At 42.1% G+C, this 27,295-nt stretch overlaps 1 pseudogene; it reads left to right on the top strand.

The window, feature by feature from the left end:
• Positions 1 to 4,126: 4,126 nt before the first annotated feature.
• LOC127123535 (target of rapamycin complex subunit LST8-1-like) lies at positions 4,127 to 8,753 on the top strand (annotated as a pseudogene).
• Positions 8,754 to 27,295: the final 18,542 nt, after the last annotated feature.

Consider the following 27,295-nt stretch of genomic DNA (forward strand, 5'->3'; position numbering starts at 1 on the left):
ACATAGGTGTTAGAGTGGATAGTCATGAGGCTTGCGTGGTATGTTGCTACGTTAAGTCGTTCATGAGACCCACATTCCAGACGAGGTTTCTTTTGGATATATTATGTCCTATGGGTGTTCCATAACGACAAATATTCCTCTAGAAATCGTCGACTCTGGTGACCATTTCCCGAGAACTCAGTCGAGGCCTCTCCTCCGAGACGTGATTATGTTAGCTCTGGTGGGCGCATTCTCGCTGCTCAATCCGAGGACCCCGAGACTGGGAACTTGCTTTAGGATATCCTGTTGAGGGGAGTCAGCAGAGGTCTTTTATCCCGTAATAATGCCAAACCTTCAGTGGTAAACGTATTATTCTCGACTGAAGGGCTGAAGCTGACAAACTTCTGTTCTTAGAACCTACCAGTGAGGGGAGGGTTTGATCTCTACAGATACGGTTTCTGCCAGTAGTGCTGTGATGGTGACTTTGGTTCAGCCAAATTTATGGACATTTATTTCTGGGACGCCGGAGTTCTGTCCGTGGTTTATCAATGGGTTCCGTTTATTTCGGATCCCCGGGTTGAATTTGAAAGTACCTGTTCAGAGGATCTGACTGTCATCCGTTCAGTGGATGTTCCTGTGATGATAGTGATGTAACCTCCAGTTCCGTTTATTTCGGAACTCCCTAAGTCGGATTTATGGTGACTTAGTCCCGATGACTGTGACTAGTTCAGAGAATGGGTCTTCAGATGACTTGGTGGCGCAGTGACTTGCATTCATGCATTTGCATCGCATTCATCTGCATTCAACTCGTGTCTATCCGTACTCAGGGTCCACTTTTTGATTAAGATTCTGGTTGAGAGATATCCAGATGTCAGAATGTTATTGATGAAAAATTATCTGTCTCTGTGAAACCAAAATCAAAGGAATATTCCTGGTACGGATAGACATTGCATGCGTGAGTCATACTAACCCATTTGCTGTTTTGTAGGTGTCAACCGGTACGCATAGCTCTTCCATTCAGACATACAGTCAGACTCAACAAATCCAAGCTGATGGATCTTCCCAACGCCGACATCCTTGAACTGAAAGAGATGATGAGGGGATTGTTCAGTATTGTGCAAGGGCTTGCCTTGGGGCAGAAAGCCATGTCTGAGAGATTGGAAAGGATTGAGAGCTGGATAATCAAGGAGAAAGTTCAGGGAAAGGCTTCATCATCCGATGTAACAAATCCCTCTGGCCCGGTAGCAAAGAAACTCTCTGACAGTGGTCCGCTCAAAAAGGAGGTTGAGTCAAGTGGTGTGCCAGCAAAGAAAGAACGCAGTAAGGATCGTTATCATCCTTATGCTGTTGTTGTAACCACTCTTGTTGGTAACTCATCTGTACCCCCGCAACAACCACCACTTCAACAGAAGGCACCGAGAGCTAAGAGCCAGGTGAGGAAGAAGAAGGAGGATCGTCAGTTTGAGGAACCACCTGTGACTTATACCCTTTTGTTCAGGAGATTGAGAGATCTGGGATTAGTTCGGCCGAGGATTTTGATTCCTGTAGAACAGCAGCGGAGGCTTCCAAACTATGATGAGAATGCCAGGTGCGAGTTCCATTCTGAGGCACCCGGGCACAGTGTTGAGGGTTGTAGGGCTTTCAGGCATGTTGTCCAAGACTTGGTGGACTCCAAGATCATCAGTTTGGCACAGATCATGGAGGGGGATGTCAACCCTGTACCCGGGCAGGGTCCTGTAAAGATGAAGATGGCGAAAAAGGTCAAGAAAGGAATGGAGATGACTGAGGAAGATCAGTTAAAGGTTCCCATGTCTGTGGTCCCAGAACCTCTAGTGCAGGATGGAGTTTCCCCTGTTATTGATAATGGTTGTGCGGCCGTTGCCACAGAGGGGTGTGTATTGATGGGAGACACGACCCAGAAGATGAAAGAAGTAGAAATGGACATTGGAAAACTTGAAATACCCAGTCAAGCAATCGAAACCGTCCAGGTGGAGAGCGCTCTTGTTGTCGAGAAAGAGAAGAAGTTGTCCATTTCTTCCTATAAACAAGCTCTAGAGGTGGTGAAGAACCAAGAGGCCCGAGGTTGGGGCAGGATCATCGACATAGTGGTAAAGGCAGACATGTTCGGGATTGGTTATCCAGATCAAGAGTCGTCTAGACCAAACAGAGGACGTCGTCCACCGTACGTCTTTGTCAGTGCAGGAATGTTGGATTCTGATCATGCTTGTTCAGTGAGTGAAGAGGTTGACTGTGACCGCGAGCTCGAGCTGTGGATAAAGTCGTGCGTGCCAGGCGATTGGAGGGCCTCCAAAAGCATCACTGTCGCTCATCCGGAAGTGTAGTATTTTTGTTTTAATTCTGTTTGCATGAAAGCCATACGTTCTGCCCGAAACGTACTGGTCCATTGTAAGGGCCATCTCATGTGTTTCATTTTGCAACGTTTTGCATCAGTAATAAATGGATGTTTTTGTGATTAAAAACGGTGTTCCCTGTTTTTCATTTTTTTGCAGTTTTAAAAAAAAATAAAAATGGCAATGTTTTTCGCTTTTCTTTTGAACTTGTCTCGTTCCAACCTCAAAAGTGATTACCCTCCTGATCTCATCGATAACAATTTGGTTACACCTTTGTATGACTTCGACAATTCGATCTATCATGCCGAAGGAGAAGGCGAAGAAGATTGTGATTTGTTGGAATTAGCCGGGTCGTTGAAACCAGAGGAGAAGGTGATTCAACCGCATGAGGAGTGCTCAGAATTGTCGCTCCAAGCACCGCCGAGGTCAGAAAGCGAATATTGAGGCCGCTTCAGAGGCAAGTCAAGAACAGGATGGTATATGTGCGCCCGGTTGTATCTAGATACACCAAGGTAAGATACCAATGTTGTGGAGGCACGAGTTACCATGGAGAGAAGACTGTCCTCCAGGGAAGCGGAAACCGGTGCTGAAAGATGAGAATGTGTGTGGACTGTCGAGATGTGAGCTGAGCTAATCTGAAAGATGAATTCCCGGTACGTCACAACGAGGTATTAGATTGATTATAATGCTCAGTTTATCTTCATGGATGGCTTCTTGGCCGAGACCAGATTGAACTGTTGCCAGATGATATGACGTAAACCATGTCCATCACACAAGGGGCACCTTCTGGTTATAAGGTGATGTCGCTCAGTATCGAGAAGGCCGGTGCCAAGTATCAGAAGTCTAGGGTGACTTTGTTTCGTGATATGATTCATCGTGAGAGCAAATGCCATGTTGATGACATGATGGCAAAGTCCCAAGCAGAGGAGGGGCATCCGGTGGATCAAGTCGTTTGACAGGTAGAGATAACTCATACTGTTGAGTTCGAATTAGCGCACTTATGGAGTGCTGCCCAGCAAACTGCCGAGGCATGTTGCGAACGAAAGAGGAATCAAGGTTGATCCTGCAAAAAAAAAAAAAAAAAAAAAAAAAAAAGAGAGTAGTAGGAACCTCTGATTCTGATACCTTCCGGGGAAGAAACGACTGCTAATCTGGTACCTGACAGCCCTTAAAGGGTCTATGAGGTGCGTATTGAGTCAGTATGACTAGTCTTGTCGAAAAGAGCATGCAATTTACCTAAGCAAAAAGTTTATCGACTGTGAAACAATACACTCACTGCTCGAGAAAACTTGATGTACTTTGGCATAGGCTGCTCGCCGATTGAGACAGTGTATGCTGGTTCATACCACCTTGTGGATGTCCAAAATGGATCTGATCAAGTATGTGCTTGAGGAGCTAGCATCGAACGGACGGGTTGCGAGAGGGCAAGTGATGTCGACTGAATACGATATTCAGTATACCTCCTAGAAAGCAACCAAGAGGAGGATATTGTATGGTTATCTCGCCCAACAGCCCACTGATGATTGTCAACCAAGGAAGTCTGAAGTCCCTGACGAGGGCATCTCGAGGTACTCGAATCGAAAGATTGAGAGTGACCGATCCCGGAGGAGGGGCCTGACCCCGAATCCGAACGGGTTTTGATGTCTGATGGGGAGAGTTTAAAGAGAGTGAGCTAGTGTTTCCCCGATAACATGTGAACGCACCAATGATAGTGGCTGAGTACGAAGTTGGTATCCTGAGTGTCGTGCTTTGGTACGTGCGTCTACTGGGGCAACGCCTTCCTCATGCGGTATGGGATGGAAGTGATATTGCCTGCTGGAGGTTAGATTTCATTGTGAAGAGTCCGGATGGATGATAAGTTAGAAAAGGGCGAGTGGATGAGGACTCGGTATAACACATTGAGCCTAGTTGAGAAAAGAGGCTGACAGTTACTCGTCATGGAGCAGTTGTACCCAGTAAATGAAGCGTGTTGTTGACCGAGAAGTGCGACCTCGTGGGTAGCATGGAAGAGATGTGGTGTTGAAAAGGATCCTTCCTCCTCAAGACGATCGTGGGGCAAGTGGATAAACGATTATGAATGTCCGTTCGTGGTCAAAAAAGGTCTCCTCTGACAGAGCCTTGTTGCTGACGACCACGGATGATGAGGATTTTCCACCCCCTGTGAATGTGGACGCAGTTAGAAGATACTTCGTGAAAAAAAAGAGACCCGCTGGACAAAAAGAATAAAAGAGTCCAGGCAAAAAAAGGGCATCCCGGCGAACCAAGAAAAAGGAGAAAGGTTCGGGCAAAAGTTAGGGATAATAAAAAGAAAAAAACTGTACACCCGGCAAGTTGAAAACCCCACAAGGGCGACTTGGGCAAAAAAGGGTATCCCGGTGGACTGAAAACCCGAAAGGGCGGTCCAGGCAAAAGAGGGAATGAAACGAACAACTGCGTCTGACATGATCGTTTGTGCTCATGAGGACTTGGAGAATCTCCGACAAAGACCGATCGGAAGCGTTTTGTTCAGAAGACAGAAAGTGCGGAAAGTCTTGAGGACATATGAGGTGTAACTGAGTTGGAACCCGATAAGATCATGGTTTCACATTGCCACTAGGATAGAGTTTTTTCTGTTGTGTGCAATCACCTCTTTCAAGGGTTTGCTTCCTGTGTGTTGCTCGGTTTCGAGCCACTTTTCTTTTTCAGTCAATAAATGCGTGTTCAGTCAAATAATTTTGTTTTTGTGTCATTACCGTTTTGATTACGAAAACATCCGTTTATTTTGATAAGAATATTTGCATTTTGAAACATAGAGGTCCCTTCCGATGCATGCTTATGAGGTTGAAATCTGGAAATCCTATTCGGAATTTTGAGTGACTTAGGCGTTGAAATATCGGAACGCCTGAGGCATACCTGGGGCACGCTTTTATCTGACGATTGCTGATTGAGGTACTGTTAGATATCTTCATTCACTTACCGGTGGTACTGTGAACCCTTGTTGACAAAAAAAAATCCCGGCAGAACCTGATCAGGGGCAAGGGATAGTTGAACGGTGAAAAGACAGTGGAGGATTACGACGACGGTCCTGGAAAGTTAATCAAGAAGACTCTTCAAAGTCTGATGATTGGAAAGTTTGTATGAATACCAGGAGTTCGATCTCCGTGGAGTACGGACGAGATTGGGAATACAAGATGATGGAGCAGAAAGGTCCAGAAGCGTCTGGGAGTTCGTAAAAGAGGGAGAGCCGACACTGTGGGTGGACGATGAATGCCGCAATTCGGCGACTCGACAGGTGTTCCGTGTCCAATAAGCTATATTTCCCCAGTAGGTGTGAGAGGGTTACCTCCCTAACAGATTTGAGATCAGTGTCTCCTCAGCGAGCCTGAAGGTTACTACCTTCCCAGTAGGGTTTGTGTTGATGGTTTTCCCTCAGTGAGATCCCCAAGCGGATCGGGTTTGGAGAAAACCATCCCCAGTAGAGATAAGAATGGGTTGCCTCCCCTAGTAGGGCAATCTCCAAGCAGTTCGGGTTCGATGGAATGCATCCTCAGTAAGGTTTGTCTTTCCCCAGCAGGGTGGAAGTTGACGTGATTATAAGATCCTCATCACAGTTCCTGGAGTTCCCCGGTGTTGTCTCTGGAGGAGACGTATGTTTATGCATTCATCATTTAGATAAGCATAGCATATTGCATCATTAGTGCATAGCATTTCCATGATCATGGGGCATTGTGTAAAACAAAAAAACTCATGCATCAACATTGCAAACATGTCCATTAGCCCTAGACCGTGGTGACCAGCCGAGATTGAGTTGTTGGAGAGAGTTTAGCATCGCGCCATTGGATCGGCTTCAGAATTGGGTTCATCAGCATGGTTGAGAAGTTGGTGTTTTCCCAACAAGTGACTCCTTAGTTGAGTGGGTGTCCCCAGCAGGGTTACTCCTCGAAGTTGGCAGCGTCTTGCCAGCTTGGGTCTGTTTCCCTAGCGGATGTGGGTGTGTCTGATCTCTCCATGTAGAGCCAACCCCTTAAGCAGAAAGTGTATATCCTTTCCTGCCATTTCCCCACTGAGATACATCCTCGTGGATGACGGTTGTTTCCGTTCCCTCCCTAACGGGATGGGTTTTCCCTATTGAGTTCTTTCCTCATTAGGATGAGTCTTGTTTCAGTCTGCCTTTTGGATCGATCCTAAATTGGCTTCCTGTTGGCTGTCTCCCGTGCTTCCCTGGGGCATAAATGAATAGTCGCTCACTAACCGGCACTCATTCATCTCATCCTCAGCGGAATTTTTGGCTTCTACCAACGAACCGGTAGTTGTAAGTCCTATCTTTGTGGTTTTCTACCTACAAGCTGGTAGTTGTAAAATCCCACTTTCACCCCCTAGCAGAGGTAACCTTTGTGGTTCATACTGTTTGTTGGCTTCTACCTACAAACCGGTAGTTGTAAGTCCTATCTTTGTGGTTTTCTACCTATTAACTGGTAGCTGTAAAATCCCACTTTCATCCCCTTGGTGGAGTTAACCCTGTGTGCTCATCCTATCGATGACTGGTTACTTTTCCGTGGTTTTCTGCCTACTAACCGGTAGATGTAATCCCCTCTTTGTGGTATTGATAGTCTTGTTCCCTTTGGATACTTGCCTTGATCAAGCAGTATTGTCCCCATTGGGTCTTCCCCTTCTTTTTGGATACTTGCTCCGAGTAAGCAACTTTATCCTCTTTTGATTGGTCATCTTTTGCATGCCTAGTCCTGGTACCCTGATGCCTTTCTTTTCGGTCGATTATTCATTTAACAACCTGCAACCCGTTATGGATAATCTTCCATGCGAGTGTATTATCTATGTTTTGACGGCTATAGATAATATATCTCATGCACTCTTTGGTCAATCTTTCGATTGTTATCCCCAGCATAGGTCTTTGGCATGCGTGCCGACTCACGTATCACTGTTTTGTTATCTTCGCCGATGATGATAGACATGAAGGAGTTCCCGGTATCCAGACCGAAGTGGCATTCAGGCCAGTTTTCCCGGTATCCAGACCGAAGTGGCATTCAGGCCAGTTTCCGATTTCCAGATCGAAGAAGTTCTCAACAGTCAGGACGAAGAACTTGTGGTGTTCAGACCAGTTCCCGATTTCCAGATCGAAGAAGTTCTCAACAATCAGGACGAAGAACTTATGGTATTCAGACCAGTTTTCCGGTATTCAGACCAAAGTGGCATTCAGGCCAGTTTTCCCGGTATCCAGACCGAAGTGGCATTCAGGCCAGTTTTCCCGGTATCCAGATCGAAGAAGTTCTCAACAGTCAGGACGAAGAACTTGTGGCATTCAGGCCAGTTCCCGGTATCCAGACCGAAGTGGCATTCAGGCCAGTTTTCCCGGTATCCAGACCGAAGTGGCGTCCAGGCCAGTTCCCGGTATCCAGACCGAAGTGGCATTCAGGCCAGTTTTCCCGGTATCCAGACCGAAGTGGCGTCCAGGCCAGTTCCCGGTATCTAGACCGAAGTGGCATTCAAGCCAGTTTCCGATATCCAGATCAAAGTGGTGTTCAGACCAGATTTCCGGTGATCAGACCAACATTGATACTCTCATATTCCGATACTTAGTGTTCAGACTAATGTGCGGCGTTCAAGCCATGGGTATTCCTGTGTTACCATTTATTTTGGTATCCAAGTCAACTTGCTGTTTCGGTACTCAGGCCGATTTTCACCATACCAGATGGATTCTTCTTTTGGGATTGCTTCTTTGCCGTTTCTGACAGGCATGGTTAATTATTTCATAGGGATTCAGGATCAAAATCCGGGTCTTCTTAGTATTTAACCATCTCCCACTATGATCATATGAAGAACGTCTTGCTTCATATTCTCTAGTTGAAGACGCTTAAATAGGGGCAGCTGTCATACCCCGATTTTGGTCCTAAATCTTTTCTGTTGATAGATGAATGTATATTGACAGTAGAAGAAAAAGAAGAAGATTTGTATTATAGTATGAGTCAACCATCAGCGATACTCACCGCTGCCAGCTATGACCACACCATTCGATTTTGGGAAGCCAAGAGTGGTCGATGTTATCGCACCATTCTATATCCTGATACACGAGTAAACTGGTTAGAGATAACCCCGGATAAACACTTCTTAGCTGCAGCTGGTAATCCTCACATACAGTTGTTTGATGTTAGCTCAAATAGCCCTCAGTCGGTAATGAGCTATGATTCACATGCCAATAATGTAATGGCGGTTGGGTTTTCAATGTGATGGGAACTGTATGTATTCTAGTTTAGAGGACGGCCCAATTAAGATCTAGGATTTGAGGGCACCAGGTTGTCAAAGGGAATATGAAAGTCGTGCAGCAGTTAGCAGTGTTGTGTTGCACCCAAATCAGACTGAACTAATGTCTGGTGATCAAGATGGCAATATTCATGTGTGAGGTTTGACAGCAAATTCATGCAGCTGTGAATTGAAATATAGGTGCCAGAGGTGGATACGTTTGTACGCTATCTGACAGTGATGTGGGATGGCAGCTTGGTAGTAGTAGCAAATAATAATAGGACATGTTATGTGTGGCGTCTATTGCAAGGGACTTAGACAGTAGCAAACACGAGCCAGCTAAACAACCAAAACGTAACCGCAAAGTGACATACAAATGTAAACAAGCTGCAATTGAAAAAAACCAGTTGCAACATGCCGAAACGGCATCGCAGCTAACAACAAACATTCTATGTCTACTATCAAAAACACTTATTGCATACAAGAAGTAAAAAAACAAATGACTATTCAAACTGCGAAATTTAAGAAGTTGGTTTCAAAGAGTTTCCAATCTCAATCACAAATCGATACTTGACGTCTGCTTTCAGGAGCCGCTCAATTGCAGTGTTAACATAATCCATATCAATGACTTCGATTTCAGGTTTTATTTTGTGTTTAGCAGAAAAATCAATCATCTCTTGAGTCTCTTTCAACCCTCCAATCGCACTTCCAGCAACCAACTTTCTGCCTTGAAGTAAAGGAAAGACAGGAAGCTCCAAAGGCTTATCTGGTGCACCAACCATTACTACTCAGAGCTGCGAACGACCTTGTTAGACAGTTGCATCGACCAGTTTACCGAAATCAAAAATTTAAATTTTGGCTTAGCTACTCTGAGATATATGGTGGAGAATTGTATGATCTTCTTGGTGACAGGAAGAAACTATTAATGAGAGAGGATGGACGGCAGCAAGTTTGTATTGTAGGACTACAAGAATTTGAAGTTTCTGATGTACAGATCTCACTAATCACCCATTCATCTTCACACAGCAAGAGAAGGCGAGACGGATCCAATCAGGCGTAACCAAGTTGCTGAGTTTAGTATTGCAAAGGATGAATATATTCCATTAAACTCGATCACCGCCATCTTTGGAAACAGTAGAGAGATCTTAGCAACCATTAGCAACCCCATTGGGTACAATTTTACTCTCCAATACAACTGGCTTAGCACCCTTTGGGGCATCTCCAGTTTTAGCGACAGCTCCATTCTCAGAAAGTGTGTGGTTTTCAATGTCCTTCACAGCTAGGGTGGTAGACTCCTTAAGCAACTCAGAGTCTTCTGACGGCCCTCATAGAAACCAAAATCATCCAGAATGCATGTCTTGCTAGGGTATTCCTTAAAAAAAAAGCTTGATCAATTTCAGACAAGGCTCCAACAATACTTCCTGTGTATCCCTACTGTTTGTAACAGGTTTGTTTTCATTGTTCAGCAAAATAATGTGCCTCAACACATTGTTGGGAACATCCTTAACAATGTGCCACTTCAAAGGAAAACAACCATTCCATTTGTCTTGCTGCCAGTAGTCCAAACTTCTGTTAAAATCAACAGGACCAATCATCTCTGCAAGCCCAACAAACTGCCAACTTGTATTAACTGAGAACAAAAGGCATATAGGGCAGCCACCAGGTTTCTGCTGGACCTCTTGTGTATTCTTCTGGAAAATCAGCCTTGTTGTATTGCTCACGGTCTGGAATATTAGAAGTCTTCTATTTCTCTTCATCAGCAACAGTAGGCAAATTCTGCCCTTTCACAGCAAGAACAGTCGGTGCAAAATCCTTTTGGTTCTTGCCACCTTTGGCCCTAGGTCCCCTGTTCAGTTCATTCAAACCATCGGTGTTCTCACGCTTTGGCTGCAGGAAAATAAATTGAGGTGTGGTTCAAAGCTTATGACCTTTAAGTGCTTAAAGCAAATGAGCTAAGTCAAAACGTGAAATAACTTGCAGCAAATACCCTGGACCAGAATCAGTACCAGCAGGCGTGTGTCGAGCCTCATGCTCATCCTCAACCTGCATCAGCAGCAACAACATGTAAAATCAGTTAGCATTGCCTTGAACCTCAAGCAGACACAGGGCAAGGATGCATTATAATATTTCATCATCAAAAAGCATGAACTGATGGATAAGTCAACCTTGATCATGACTACCTCGCCTTTGATTTTGATTCATCCAGCTGGTACAAAACCTCATTTACATCAAACATGTCTTGCATTTAAGCCCTGCTGCTCCAAGCCAAATGAACAAGTAACTTGGTCTTATTGAAAGCCCTGCATATTTTCAAACCATAAGACCAAGGTATAATAGAACCAATGCATCTATGAACCAATTCACCTGTTACCAAAATACAACAAACCAACTCCATGGTTATAGACCAAAATGCTCATGGGAACATGGTAACCTGCAGTGAACATACACAGACTCAACATCACTGAGAGATGAATTTCCTATGTCCAAGAATGCTCCATTTTTTTCACTGCGGTAAAACAAAAAAAACACAAGTTAATTAGCCAACAGTAAAATTCAAATTTCAGAAATTACCCAAAACAGAGTTAAGACAGAAATGAAGAAGAAAAAGTGTGGTTCAGATTACCTTTTTCAAGTCCAATCATCAAAATAGGCACTCCAATTCTGAGCACCAAAAAAGCACTTCTGAATTTTTTGCTTCTTTGAGCTTCTGAGTACCAATTGAAACCCTAACCTGTGAGCATAAAAGGAGAAGGAGAGAAATCAGAGAGAGAAAAAAAATTGAGGAGGCGGAGAGGAAAAACGGCAAAGAGATTTTCAAATACAAAAAAACTAAATCCCAAATCGAAACATACCTGGATCGGAGAGGCGAAAGAGTGAAGTTTTGGCTTCATCGTTCATCGTTACTACCAAATCGCTACCGGAGGTAAACTTCAGATTCCTTTAAGCTGTGGGTTTTATGCATTTTGGAATAAGGTTGAGGACGCGAGAGAGAGGGTTGAGCGCGAGATTAGGTGAGCGATTGAGAGAGATTGGAGATTGAGAGAGCGGTGAGGGAGCGATTTTCACTGAAGGTTGGGAGAGAGCTTGCTGGTAGTGATTTAGAGAGGAGAGGACGCGAAAGAGAGGGATTTCGTGAGGCCTTTGTTTTTTTATTTTTCTTTTATTTAATTTAATTTGTTTTTTTAACAGAGATACAAAAACCATAAAAAATGTTTATTTTGTTTTTTATTTTAAATCTTTTTATTTTTTAGCCCGGTTCATATATTTAACCTAGTATCACAGTAGTAGATGATCATAAGTGGTCTGGTGGAGAAGGGTGGTATCATAGTCTTGAGTGGGGTGGGTTCAATACTCATGTGTAGCATTTTTTTAGTATTTTTCTTTTAGCATTTTATTTCCTTTTAGTATTTTATTTCTTTTAACATTTTTTTTGTCATGTTTATGCTTTATTATTTTTCATAGTTTCATTATCATAGATTTGTTGTCTATTAAGTTCATCATGCATGCAAAACCATTTTAAAACTATAAAAATCATATTTTTCTCGATTTAATATCGAGCCCATTTTTTACACCCTTTTCTTTTTTGCGTGTGTTCCTTTCCTTTCTCCAGGTTTACTTCGAGCGTTTCCTTTCCCTCCTTTGGGATAAATAACGCACGGTGGCGACTCTTCTGTCATTTCTTTCTCGCCGGTTTTTTTTTCGCAGACCGTATTTTTCGGGTTGCGACACTCGTATGATAGCCTTCTTAAGGTCTCTAGACAGCAAAGTTTGGAGAGTTGTCAACAAAGGATGGGAACATCCAACGAAGACATGTGAGGATGGAGTCAGTGTGCAGATCCCTGAAGAAGAATGGGACAAGGAGCAAGAGGCATTAGCCCTTGGAAATTCTAAGGCCTTGAATGCATTGTTCAATGGAATAAGTAAGAACATCTTCAGACTAGTGCACCACTGTGAGCTGGCCAAGGATGTGTGGGATACCCTCAAGGTAACTCATGAAGGCACCTCCAAAGTGAAGATGTCCAAACTTCAGATGTTGACCACCAAGTTTGAAAATCTGAGGATGAAAGAGGATGAGACTATTCATGACTTCCACATGAATATCCTTGAGATTGCAAACACCTCTGGTGGCTTGGGGGAGAAAATGGCTGAAGAGAAACTTGTAAGAAAGATTCTCAGGTAATTACCTAAGAGATTTGCCATGAAGGTCACTGCAATAGAAGAGGCTCAAGATATCTGCAACATGAAGGTGGATGAGCTCATTGGTTCTCTCCAAACCTTTGAAATGGGGATGTGCGAGAATGTTGAAAAGAAGAGCAAAAGCGTAGCTTTTGTATCAAATTCTGAAGAGGAGTCAGAATCAGGATATACTAGAGGTGATGAAAGCATATCAGAAGCCATAGCCATGCTTGGGAGACAGTTCAACAAGTTCGTGAAGAAGATTGATCAAAGAGGTAGACCAAATGTCAAGAACATCCCGTCTGACATAAGAAAAAAATCAACTTCTGAAGAAAAGTTCAACCAAGGCAAAGGAATCCAGTGTCATGGATGTGAGGGCTATGGACACATACGAGCTGAATGCCCTACCTACCTCAAGATGCAAAAGAAGGGGTTAGCTGTCACATGGTCTGAGGGAGATTCTGAGAGTGAATCTGAAGGAGAATCTGCTAAACATGTCACTGCACTAACTAGTGTTTGTGTCACTGATGATGATTCAAGTGCAGATGATCTGACCCTTGATGAACTTGCTACATCATATAAGGAGCTATGTGTCACCAGTGCAGAAGCCCGTGTACAAGGTGAAAAGTAGAAGAAGCGCATCAAGGAGCTGGAAGCTCATAATAAAAAGCAGCTGAAAGTCATAGAGGGTCTGAATGGTGAGATATCTGTGCTGACTTCTAAGTTAGAGCAGATGACTAAATCCATCAGAATGTTGAATAAAGGAATTGACACCTTGGAAGAGATCCTAAAGGTGGGACATAAGTCTGGAACCATGACTGGTTTAGGCTTTGTGAAAAAATCCTCAGCTGAACTCAAACGCTCAAAGGCTAAAGTTCAGAAATTCAAGCGAAGGTCACCCCCAATGTCTCAACATCAGGGAACCAGGATGAGTAATCATCAAAAGAGGAAATTCCAGCAATGGAGATGTCACCACTGTGGTAGGCTTGTGTCGCATCCGCGAAAAACAACCGGCGGGCTAAAACAAAAACAACACAGAGCCGCCACCGTGCGTTATTTATCCCAAAGAGGGAAAGGAAACGCTCAGAGTAAACCTGGAAAAAGCATGGTCTCGCGACCAAAGAGATGGGATCGGGAGTCGGTTATGCAAGGGGAAGGTATTAGCACCCCTCACGTCCGTCTTACTCGACGGGATCCACGCTCTAAAAGAAAGAAAAGGTTGCTAAACAAACATCACACGCACACACTGAAGACCACACAGGTGGGGTAAAAGAGGAGGGGGCTCGCTAGGATATCGCATCCTATGCCTACGTATCTCGTTTGGAACGAGAATCAGAGCTGCCGTAGTTCGGCTCACGCACGCCAAACAAGACACACACAAACACGGGCAAACTTGGAACTCGAACGCCAATCGCTGGACTTACATCAGCTTCCGAACCAAACAAACACACTCAGGATACGGACAGCCAATCGCTGGGCTTACATCCATATCCTGACACACAAAAGGGATACAAGCAAACACACACAAAAAGAAAAAAAAGTGCCCGGAGAGACCTCGCACGGTCTCCTGCCTACGTACCTCATCTGGTATGAGGATAAGGGCGACGTAGTTCCCCTGAAGGGGAAAGAAATTCTAACCAGATACAAAGGGAGACACACTACTAGGGAGCTGGACTCGAGCCTAGGTGTTATCATGCATCATTGCCCTATGTTATGGTTTCTATCTACTTGCACAACAGCAAGCTAATCCTAACCAGGAAAAGCAAACACACATGCTCAATCAAAATAAAGCAAACATTCACATAGCACACACTATATCCAGTCAAGTGGGGCTCAAACAAAGGTGGACTGCCGAGGCAAGTCAACTGTACAGGGTAGTGTTCGCTCTTAACCCTGACATTGAGAGTCAGGGTGAAGCAGATGAAAGGTGAGTGAAGATTAGACTTCACAGCTCTTATCCCTGGTCAGGGAGAGCTTCAGACAAAGGAGTGTGGGTTCAGAATGGAGGAACCCTTCTACACTCATGACTCTGACTCGATTGTACACTGTACAAGATCTTGGGTTAATGTCCCAATGCATCAACACAGTGGTGTGAGCAGAGGGACGACTCAACATAATAGCGGGAGATAGATTGCATATCTCTCTTATCCGCCAATTGCCTCATAGAGGTCTTTACCTGCTTGGGGACAAAGTTAAACAATCACAAACATCGCCTCTTAAGGAGGACTTCAGACAGTTGCCTGGCCAAGTAACAAGCCAGGTCTTCCAGACTACATGGAGACAAGAGAGTCTACCTCAATTGGTTTATACAACCAAGCAACAGCAAAGCAAGTTCTTAAAGAACTGTTAGCAACTAATGGACCTGAAATCAATCAAGTACAGTCAGTATACCAGACAAACCAAAAGTAAACAGCAAAAGTCAATCAGTTAATCTGTACAGTCAAACACAAGTTAATGCACACAAGTGCAAGCCATGAGCTCAAACTCAAGCATCAAACCCTACAACACAAAGTCAAGGTTAGTCATAAACAATTCACAAGTCAACTTAATTAACTTGAAGCAATCTCCTTAAACCATTTGCATCTCAACCTGAAAATCCAAACCAAACATGAGAAACAAGACCACTAGGCCAAGCCTAGGGTCCAAAGGAGATGAAAAATCCAAAACAGCAAGTGAAAATTATCCAAAATCACATTCAAACAATTTAGAAACAAATGCAATTGGTCTCATGCTCATATCATTCACCATTATCATTTCATGCACAAAATAGCATCAAACATGCCATTTGCAACCTCAAATGACCAAACAGAAATATCATCATTAAAAGCATACCAAAACAATTCAATAAATTCCACAAACATTCAACCCTAAACAGAACATATCCAATGAATAACATATCAGTTTTCAGCTCATTTGGACAAGAGGAAGTTGGTCAATGAAAATCAATAAGTTCAGACAAGTTCAAACAAGCCAACACAAGGCATCAAAACAATCATCAACTTCCAATAATCATAAAACAGTGACAATACATGATAAATGAATGGGATCAAAACCACAATGACCTATAATGTGTCTAGAATGCTCATACCAAATTTCACATTCATACAATCAATAACCAGAATTTCACAAGCCAAATGCCAACATGCGTCACAAAAAACCACAAAATGACCAAACAGAGGGAAAAATTCCAATCAAATAGGAAATGCCATCAATAAATCCAGAAAAATTCACATGTATTCTCAACATCCATATGCACAATCCTGCAAAAATTTGGCCCAATTCAATGTCCACAAGTACATCAAATAAAATCATGAAATTCATCAAGCATGGTGTGACACAAATTGTCACACCTCTATTCAAAAATCCATATCTCCTCAACCAGGTATTCAAAAATTGCAAACTATACATCAAAATCACCAGCAAAGAGTCCAGAATAAGCACAAAAAATTTCATCAATTTCTTTGGAAGCATCATCATTTCATGAGTGATATGGCATGGCATGTACAAAATGAACACATTCAATCAAACCCTAGGCATTTTTAATTTTCACACGTGCACAAAAATCACAAAAATCACCATTAAAATCTACACATCATAAGGAGCATGGTGAAAAAAATCTCACAAAATTTGGATAAAAAATGAAGCTCCTATGAATTTTTGAAGATCAAGCATCAAAATGAAATAAAGAAATGAAAAAGAAATGAAATGAAACAAAATAAATCCAGAAATGGCAAAAACGTAATTCTTAGGAACACGACCAAAACACGGTCGTTTCATTAAAAGGAGTGGCGCAGCGTGATTGGCCAGGAAGGAGCGGGAAACACGTTTTCAAACCAGGCCATGGAAATTTTGGATCAAACACGTCTGGCTCTTGTTCTTCATCAAGAACAATTCCAGAATTTCCAGAAAATTGGCAAGAACAATTTCTCACCAAAACGAGCAAACTATACATCATTGGAACCGTCTCTCAACCTAGATCATGAATATGTAACTAGTTTCTCCTAACTCTCAACATGTTAACCGGATCGATCAAAAAAAGAAATGCACATCAAACTTCAATTCACGATTTCTCATCCAATACTTAACCAAATCAAAAACTATAAACAGCATGATGATCTACAATCAAAGACCTACAAAAGCCATATAATAGTTCATGCAATGGAGGAAATCGAAACTCTACCTCTTGGAGATTGCAGATCGTGATTTGTGCTTTTCAAGGTCCAATTGTGTGAAACAGATGGAGTGCAAGGCTATGGAAGATGTTTGGAAAAGATTCCTCAGCTCAACGATGCTCCAGTTGCAAGAATCTTCAAAACTCCATTGATGAGCATATGTATGACAGTCCAAATCCAACAATGTTTAACCACGAATTCAATGAAACAGTCCTTCACCAAGGCTTATGGAGTGTAGATCCACGAAGAATGAACAAGATTGATGAAGATTTCTTGGAGAAATGATGAAAAAGTGTGTAGAAGCTTGGAGAATTTGAGAGGTTTTGGAGGGAAAAGTTGTTGCAATCTTGGAGAATGAAATGTCATTATTATTTTCTGTTATGATTAGTGTTATATACCAAGCTTAATCCACTTTCTTAATCACGATTAACAAAATTGGATTGGATTAGTATAATTGCATTTTCAAGTGAAATGTCCAAAATGCCTTTTCCACATTAGGCCAATATGACAGCAAATGACAGTTGGAGCAAATTTCATTTGGCATTTGTGAAGTGTTGGAATTGGTCTTGAGTGCATAGGCCTTGTATTTTGAAATTTCACTATGCCACACCAAAAATACAAATGAATTCACTTGAAAAGTGACCTTTTGCCATGCTTATTTTTGATGAATTTTGACCACACATCATGAAAGTACATGTGAAATGGGGTTTGCTCAAAGAAAGATCACCCAAATTGGCCATTCCATGTGAAAGTTATGCCACTTTGATTTTAGGCATTTTTGGAAAATGATTGGACCATAACTTGTCAACCATATATGAGAAATTCAAGTTCTTGGACTTTTTGGAAAGGTGAGAGCAATATCTACAACCTTCATGTTGAACAAAATTTCATTTGAAGCATTTTTGGACATGTAATTTTGTGGTGAAAAACTTTCCATTTTTGGAAACTTTCATTACAAGTCACTTTCTATTTTTGGAAACTTTTCTCCTGACTTTATTTTCTTCATTCTTGATGTTTGAAATGTCAAATGAAACTTGTTTCATCATGAATTAAGTGTATCCAACCCTCTCCCACCTCCAAATCCACCATTTCTGGCACAGTTGACCACAATTGACTTTTCCAATTGATAGATGAATTTGGCCATGCACTGATCAAGCTGAGCCTCAAACTCCTGATGTAATGGCTCAATGATGAAACCCTAGCTTCCATAAGCTCAAAATAATCATGAAATGATCCCCATATCCATTATAGACCCCATCTCCTTGCCAGGCCCTGATTGGCCCAATACAACTGATTCAACTGATTAGGGTTGACCAGTGGTCAAAACCCTAATCTCAAAGTATCTGATCAATCTCTTGAATCTCTTGGATGATAACAAGACCATGATGATGATGATGTACCATTTCCACCAAGATATAGATCAATCTCCTTGAGAAATCATGAAACCCTAATTTGAATCACACACCCTCAGATGGCTAATGATCCAGTCCATTCAATCAATGAAACCCTCAGCTTGAATCTCAACCTCTTATCTTCTGACCAAGACCTAGGAGGATGACTTGCTCAATATAGCCACACGATATGCAATTATGCAATGCCTAATGACCTACAAATGCAATGCAAATATGTTAAGCTAGTCCCAAGAGAGGAGGGCAAATTTTAAGGTGTTACAGCTTGGCCATATAAAATCCTTCTGCTACAGGCTTCATGGTTACCCTAACCAAGCTCCTCATGAAAGACCTAAGCATAAGACATATAGGCACAATGTCCCCACCAAGAAGCGACAATGGTATGCTAGGTTAGCTCACACAACTCTAAGGGCTTCTACCAGAGAAGACTGGTACTTTGACAGTGGCTGTTCAAGACATATGACTGGTATGGAAAATCTATTGGTGGATATTCAACCTCACACTACCAGCTATGTGACCTTTGGTGATGGTGCTAAAGGAAAAATAAAAGGTGTGGGTAAGCTGGACTGCTCTGGAGTTCCAGAACTGAATAATATGCTGTTAGTAAGAGGACTAACTGCAAACCTCATCAGCATAAGCCAGTTGTACGATCAAGGGTTCTATGTTCAGTTTACTAAGGAGCTATGTATTGTGACCAATGGTGACAATCAGGAAGTTATGAGAGGATCCAGATCCAAAGATAACTGTTATCTGTGGGAACCTAAAGTCTCAAACTTCTCCACAATCTGCTCCTCGGCCAAGGAAGAACAGGAGGTGAAGTTGTGGCATAGACGCCTTGGACATCTCCACTTACGGGGAATGAAGAAGATCATATCCAAGGAAGCAGTCAGAGGAATTCCAAAGCTGCTTATTGATGAAGGAAGAGTTTGTGGAGAATGCCAGGTGGGCAAACAAACCAAGATGTCACATCCGAAGCTGAGACATCCTACAACTTCCAAAGTTCTGGAACTGTTGCACATGGACTTAATGGGACCTATGCAGGTTGAAAGTCTGGGTGGAAAGAGATATGCATACGTGATGGTTGATGACCATTCCAGATACACGTGGATAAGCTTTATCAGAGAGAAGTCAGATACATTTGATGTCTTCAAAGACCTGTGCATCAGACTTCAAAGGGAAAAGGACAGTTGTGTTGTCCGAATTAGGAGTGATCATGGTACGGAGTTCAAAAATTCCAAGTTTGATGAGTTTTGCTCGTCTGAAGGAATAAGTCATGAGTTCTCCTCTCCTATAACTCCTCAGCAGAATGGGATAGTTGAAAGGAAAAATAGAACTATTCAAGAATCTGCCAGAGCTATGATTCATGCAAAGAAGCTCCCTATGCACTTTTGGGCTGAAGCTATGGATACCGCGTGCTATGTTCACAATAGAGTCACCGTGAGAAAAGGAACCTCCTCCACTCTGTATGAAATATGGAAAGGCAGAAAACCCACTGTGAAGTACTTTCATATCTTTGGAAGTAAATGCTACATTCTCACAGATCGTGAACAGAGAAGGAAACTGGATCCCAAAAGTGATGAGGGTATATTTCTAGGATACTCAACTAACAGCAGAGCGTACAGAGTGTTCAACTACAGGACCAATGTCCTGATGGAATCCATAAATGTTATTGTGGATGATAAAGAGGAAGGAATCGATGTCATAGAGGATGTTGGAACATTCCTTGACACTTCAACAGACATTCCAGTCAAGTCTGAAGAAGTACAGGAACCTCCTCCTGAATGTGAAATAGATGCATCCACCAAAATGCCATCTATCAGAATTCAGAAAGACCACCCTAAGGATCTTATCATAGGGGATCCCAATAGTGGTGTGACTACCAGGTCAAGGGGAATTAGCTCAAATTCCTGTTTTGTATCCAAGGTTGAACCAAAGAATGTGAAAGAAGCCCTGACTGACGAATATTGGATCAATGCCATGCAAGAGGAACTTGAGCAGTTTAAAAGGAATGAAGTATGGGAGCTAGTTCCAAGACCTGAAGGGACCAACATCATTGGTACCAAGTGGATCTACAAAAACAAGTCTGATGAGAAAGGAGTAATTACTAGGAATAAAGCAAGACTAGTAGCTCAAGGATATACTCAAGTTGAAGGGGTTGATTTTGATGAGACGTTTGCACCCGTTGCTAGGCTTGAGTCCATCAGATTGCTGTTAGGTGTAGCATGCATTCTGAAGTTTAAACTGTTCCAAATGGATGTGAAGAGTGCATTCTTGAACGGCTACTTGAATGAAGAAGTCTATGTGGAACAACCTAAAGGGTTCTGTGATCCTAACCAACCTAAGCATGTGTACAAGTTGAGGAAAGCCTTGTATGGGTTGAAGCAAGCACCGAGAGCGTGGTATGAAAGGTTGACTGAATTTCTGACCTCAAATGGATACAGAAAAGGTGGGATAGATAAAACTTTGTTTGTGAAGGATGAAGACGGAAAAATCATGATTGCTCAAATCTATGTGGATGATATAGTCTTTGGTGGAATGTCAGAGCAAATGGTAAAACATTTTGTTCACCAAATGCAATCTGAGTTTGAAATGAGTCTGGTTGGGGAACTGACTTATTATCTTGGAATGCAAGTCAACCAAATGGAGGACTCTATGTTTCTCTCCCAAAGCAAGTATGCCAAAAACATAGTTAAGGAGTTTGGTATGGATAATGTAACACCCTTCTAAAATACCCCAAATATATAATTAAAATAACACATATCAATCAGAGTAAATATGCAATCAAGGGTGTCACACCACATTTCACACCATAATAACTGTCATGCTCTTTCATTAACTCAAAACATAAAACATTTGCACAATACGCAGCGGATAGAGATCAAATCGATCATTCAAAACATGCAACATACTACATGTAAACTGATTCAACAATCATCAACAACAATATTAAAAATGTTCCCTCCCGATGTTACATCTATCAGAGCATGACCCACTTAGGAGACTACACTAGACTCCAAGCATTAGCTTCCACTCAACTCATTTGTTCGTTACCTGAAAAATAGTTGTAAGGGTGAGTTCCTCAATCGATATAATAAGCATTATAAATCATCATGTAATGCTAAGTAAATTCACACATTTCATCACCCTAATAGTAACATACATCCAGTAACGGCACATCAACTCAAACGTCATACTTAATATCAACACAATTCCACTCCTCAATTAAATTAAATATCCATACAACCAGCCAACAAAATGCAACTCTAATGAGACTCGACTCGTCATGCATGTGGTACCATTCGGAGTAAAACTCCCAACTTAAAATGATTGCCATTTTATTGGGCATCAAGGCATAAGCCTTCAACTTTCAACTTAAAATTTGCCAATCCAGGCCAACGTGGTGTGAGCAAAGCTCCGACTTAATGCATATGAATGTACATGGCATACACGACTTTACAATTCCGACAACATAATAATAATAGCAACACAACAAGGTTTTCAACATAATCAACTTATAATCAACTTTGGCTCATCAAGCCTACAACTCAGTATTTTTAACAACTTTCCGTACACGGAACAACTTAACAACTCAGTCATACTTGCATCGACACTTTATAACACAAACCCAACAAATTTTACTCATCAAAATTGACTACAATATTACTTCATAACATAACTCAATCCCTACTATGTCACATACCAACCTAGGCAAATCACCAATTATGTTCACAACATTAAAATATCAATTTTTCACTTTTCCAACAGTGTTAACCGGTTAACGCCCTGGGTTAACCGGTTAACGCAGGACAAAACACATTTTCTGGCAAAACGCAACAGTGTTAACCGGTTAACGCCCTGGGTTAACCGGTTAACGCAGGCAAAACAGCACATTTCCACAAAATATAACAGTGTTAACCGGTTAACGCCCTGGGTTAACCGGTTAACGCAAACAAAACAGCAGTTCCTGCGCTAACACAAGGCAGAATGCAGAGTTCTCCGTATTTTCCGCCGTTGGAGGACTTCCGGACCTCCGATTCAATTTCCGTAAAAAGCTATACGTTCGGGGGAACACGAGTCACACAATTACGGACTCAATTACAGCTTTAATACAACTTATTCATCACAATATTTCAGCATTCAACATCCCAATTAGGGTCATTTCAACGGTTTATCACTACCCATGACATGTTAATCTATAATACCCAGTAAACGACGATAAACCCCCCTTACCTGAGATAATCCGGCAATCTCTAAGCTTCAAGCTTTTCCGTTCTTCAACCTTTGCTCTCTAGCTCTTCCTCTTTGCCCTTTCTCCACTTTCCACTTTTCAGCCGCTTCTCTGTTTCACGTGAAAACTCTTTACCAAAAATTGAAAACCCTTTTCTCTTATTCCAACTTATATATTTTCCACTAATTATTATTCCAAATAATAATAATAATAATAATAATCCAATAATTCAATTTATTTAATTAAATTAATAACTATATTATTAACTTAATTTAAATAATTCTCTTATTTTATTCGGGGTGTTACAACTCTCCCCCACTAAAAGAGTTTTCGTCCTCGAAAACATACCTCAAGCAAACAACTCTGGATAAGACTCTTTCATCTGACTCTCCAGTTCCCAAGTCACATTGCCACCTGCTGGTCCTCCCCAAGCTACTTTCACTAAGGCAATCTCTTTACCCCGCAACTGCTTCAACTCTCGATCCTCAATCCTCATAGGCGATATTTCAACAGTCAGGTTATCTCTTACCTGTACATCATCTACTTGGATCACATGCGACGGATCATGAATGTACCTCCTCAACTGAGACACATGAAAAACCTCATGCAAATTCGCAAGTGACGGCGGTAAAGCGATACGATAGGCTACCTCTCCTATCCTCTCCAAAATCTGATAAGGACCAATAAATCGAGGTGTCAACTTCTTTGACTTCAAAGCTCGACCAACCCCAGTTATCGGAGTAACACGAAGAAACACGTGATCTCCCTCTCGGAACTCAAGTGATTTCCTCCTCTTGTCATGATAACTCTTCTGACGACTCTGAGCAATTCTCATCTTCTCCTGAATCATCTTAATCTTTTCTGTAGTCTGTTGAACAATCTCCGGTCCAACCACAACACTCTCACCGGACTCATACCAACATAACGGTGTCCGACATCTCCTACCATACAAAGCTTCAAACGGCGTCATACCAATGCTCGAATGAAAACTATTGTTGTAGGTAAACTCAATCAAAGGTAAATAACAATCCCAAGCACCTCCCTTTTCCAAAACACAAGCCCTCAACAGATCCTCTAGTGACTGAATCGTCCTCTCAGTCTGACCATCAGTCTGCGGGTGATATGCAGAGCTCAATCTCATTTTAGTTCCCAAAGCCTTCTGCAAACCTTCCCAGAATTTCGATGTAAATCTAGGATCTCTGTCCGAAACAATACTCGACGGAATACCATGCAAACTTACAATCTTCTCAATATACAACTCGGCTAATCTCTCTAACGGATAATCCATTCTGATCAGAATGAAATGAGCCGACTTTGTCAATCTGTCAACAATCACCCAAATAGCTTCAAAATTCTTAATGGTCCTCGGTAAACCAGAAACAAAATCCATACTGATACTATCCCACTTCCACTCTGGAATAGCCAACGGTTGCATTAGCCCAGACGGCTTCTGATGCTCAATCTTTGACTTCTGACAAGTCAAACAGGAATAAACAAAACTCGCAATTTCTCTTTTCATTCCCGGCCACCAAAATAACTTTTTCAAATCATGATACATCTTTGTAGCTCCAGGATGAATACTCAGGCCACTACGATGTCCTTCTTCAAGAATACTCTTCTTAAGTTCGATAACATTCGGAATACACACCCGATTACCAAATTTCAAAACATCATTCTCATCAACTCTGAATTCGCCACTTTGACCTTGATTCACTAGAGTCAACTTATCAACCAAAAGCACATCGGATTTCTGACCCTCTCTGATCTCATCCAGAATACCACTTGTTAACTTCAACATTCCCAATTTAACACTATTGTGAGTACTCTCACACACCAAACTCAAGTCTCTAAACTGCTCAATTAAATCCAATTCCTTAACCATTAGCATAGACATATGTAATGATTTCCGACTCAATGCATCAGCCACTACGTTTACTTTACCCGGATGGTAATTCAAACCAAAGTCATAATCCTTCAGAAACTCTAACCATCTTCTCTGTCTCATATTCAGCTCTTTCTGATCAAACAAATACTTTAAACTTTTATGGTCACTGAAAACCTCAAATCTTGACCCGTACAAGTAATGTCTCCATAACTTCAGAACAAACACCGCAGCCGCCAACTCTAAATTGTGCGTCGGGTAGTTCCTCTCATGAACCCTCAGCTGTCTTGAAGCATAAGCTATAACCTGCTTATTCTGCATCAACACGCCACCCAAACCCAACAATGAAGCATCACAGTAAACTTCAAATGATTCCGACGAACTCGGTAATATCAGAATAGGAGCAGTAGTTAACCTTCTCTTTAACTCTTGGAAACCTTCTTCGCATTTTGAGTCCCAAACAAACGCTTGCCCCTTCCTAGTCAACATCGTCAATGGTAACGCCAACTTAGAAAATCCCTCAATGAACTTCCTATAATACCCAGCCAAACCAAGGAAACTTCGAATCTCAGCAACAGACTTCGGAGCTTCCCACTTAGATACCGCTTCTATCTTAGAAGGATCAACAGCAACGCCACCTCTTGAAATCACATGACCAAGAAAACTCACCTCTCCTAACCAAAATTCACACTTGGACAATTTAGCAAATAACTTCTTTTCTCGTAGAACTCCCAAAACCACTCTCAAATGTTCAGCATGCTCTTCTTCAGATTTCGAATACACCAAAATATCATCAATAAACACCACAACAAACTTGTCTAGGTACGGATGGAAAATCCTATTCATATACTCCATAAATACTCCAGGCGCATTAGTCACACCAAAAGGCATTACAGAATACTCATAATGTCCATACCTTGTTCTGAAAGCAGTCTTCTGAATATCCTCGGTTTTCACACGGATCTGATGATACCCAGATCTCAAATCTATTTTGCTGAACACACTTGCACCAACCAACTGATCCATCAAATCATCAATCCTCGGCAAAGGATACCGATTCTTGATCGTCACTTTATTCAGTTGCCTGTAGTCCACACACAACCTCATAGTACCTTCTTTCTTCTTAACCAATAGCACTGGTGCACCCCACGGTGACACACTCGGACGAATAAATTTCTTATCCAACAGATCTTCCAACTGACTCTTCAATTCAGTTAACTCAACAGCAGACATACGGTACGGAGCCATCGATATCGGCCTAGTACCAGGTACCAAATCAATCGAGAACTCCACTTCCCGCTCTGGCGGTAATTCATTCACCTCTTCCGGAAACACATCAGGAAAATCACACACCACGGCTAGATCGCCAATCACCAGTTTATCTTTAGCCTCCAAAGTCGCTAACAGCATAAACAACTCTGCCCCATCAGCTACTTCTTCATTCACTTGCCTTGCTGATAGAAACAAACTCTTTCCCTCCTCAATCTCAGGAAAGACCACCGTCTTATCAAAACAGTTGATAGAAACTCGGTTAAACACCAACCAGTTCATACCCAGAATAACATCAATCTGCACTAGTGGAAGACACACTAGGTCCATCCCAAAGTCTCTACCAAAAATACTCAAAGGACAATTTAAACAAACCGAAGTAGTAGTCACTGAACCCTTCGCAGGAGTATCAATTACCATACTACCAAACATCTCAGATATCTCTAACTTAAGTTTCACAGCACAATCCAAAGATATAAAGGAATGAGTCGCACCTGTGTCAATAATAGCTACAAGAGGAAAGCCATTAATATAACACGTACCTCGGATAAGTCTGTCCTCACTGGAGGTTTGAGTTCCAGTCAATGCGAACACCTTCCCCGTCTGAGATTTCTTTGGCTTCTGACACTGACTTCCAATATGCCCTTCTTCGCCACAATTAAAACAAATCATTTCCTTGTGCTTGCAATCAGCTATTGCATGACCAGTCTTACCACAACGAAAACATCTCTTTACTTCAGCAGTGCATACATTACTCTTATGATCAGCCTGACCACATTTGAAGCAAACTATACCAGCAGGAGCACCTCCCCTACTAGTCCTCTGAGCCGGAGCAGCTCCTTGTTTCCCTTTTCCCACTGGGGCATCATACGGCTTGCCACGATTTTGATGTTGCTTGCCCCTGCGGTCACTGACAATCTTGTAATGAGCATTATTGTCTTCTTCAAATATCCTGCAACTATCAACCAATTCAGTAAAAATGCGTATCTTCTGATACCCAACAACCTTCTTAATTTCAGAGCGCAGTCCATTTTCAAACTTGATGCACTTTGAAAATTCAGCACCAGCACCAGTGTAATGAGGATAAAATTTGGACAGCTCCACAAATTTCGCAGCATAATCAGTGACAGACATGTTTCCTTGCTTCAGCTCAAGGAACTCAATTTCCTTCTTACCACGGACATCTTCCGGATAATACTTTCTCATGAATTCCCTGCGGAATACATCCCAAGTAATGACTTCACCTGCCACGGTCAACCTCTCGTGAGTCTCTAGCCACCATTCATCAGCTTCGACTGCTAGCATGTGAGTACCATACCGAACCTTCTGAGCTGGAGTGCAATCCATAACACGGAAGATTCTCTCGATCTCTTTCAACCATCCTAAGGCTGCATCTGGATCATGCTTCCCTTTAAACACCGGCGGATTCTCTCTTTGAAAAGTCGCCAAGCTACGTGATCCAGCATCACCACCAGCATTTGGCAAGTTCTGCACAGCTTGTGCCATCGCTTGCATTGCGGCAGCCATTGCAGAGTCATTCCTTCCAGCCATTTCAACTTATCAATACAACACAACTTAAAAGTTAGATTAGTAAC

The sequence above is a fragment of the Lathyrus oleraceus genome, chromosome 2, assembly GCF_024323335.1.
Source record: "Lathyrus oleraceus cultivar Zhongwan6 chromosome 2, CAAS_Psat_ZW6_1.0, whole genome shotgun sequence".
Taxonomy (NCBI): Eukaryota; Viridiplantae; Streptophyta; class Magnoliopsida; order Fabales; family Fabaceae; genus Lathyrus; species Lathyrus oleraceus.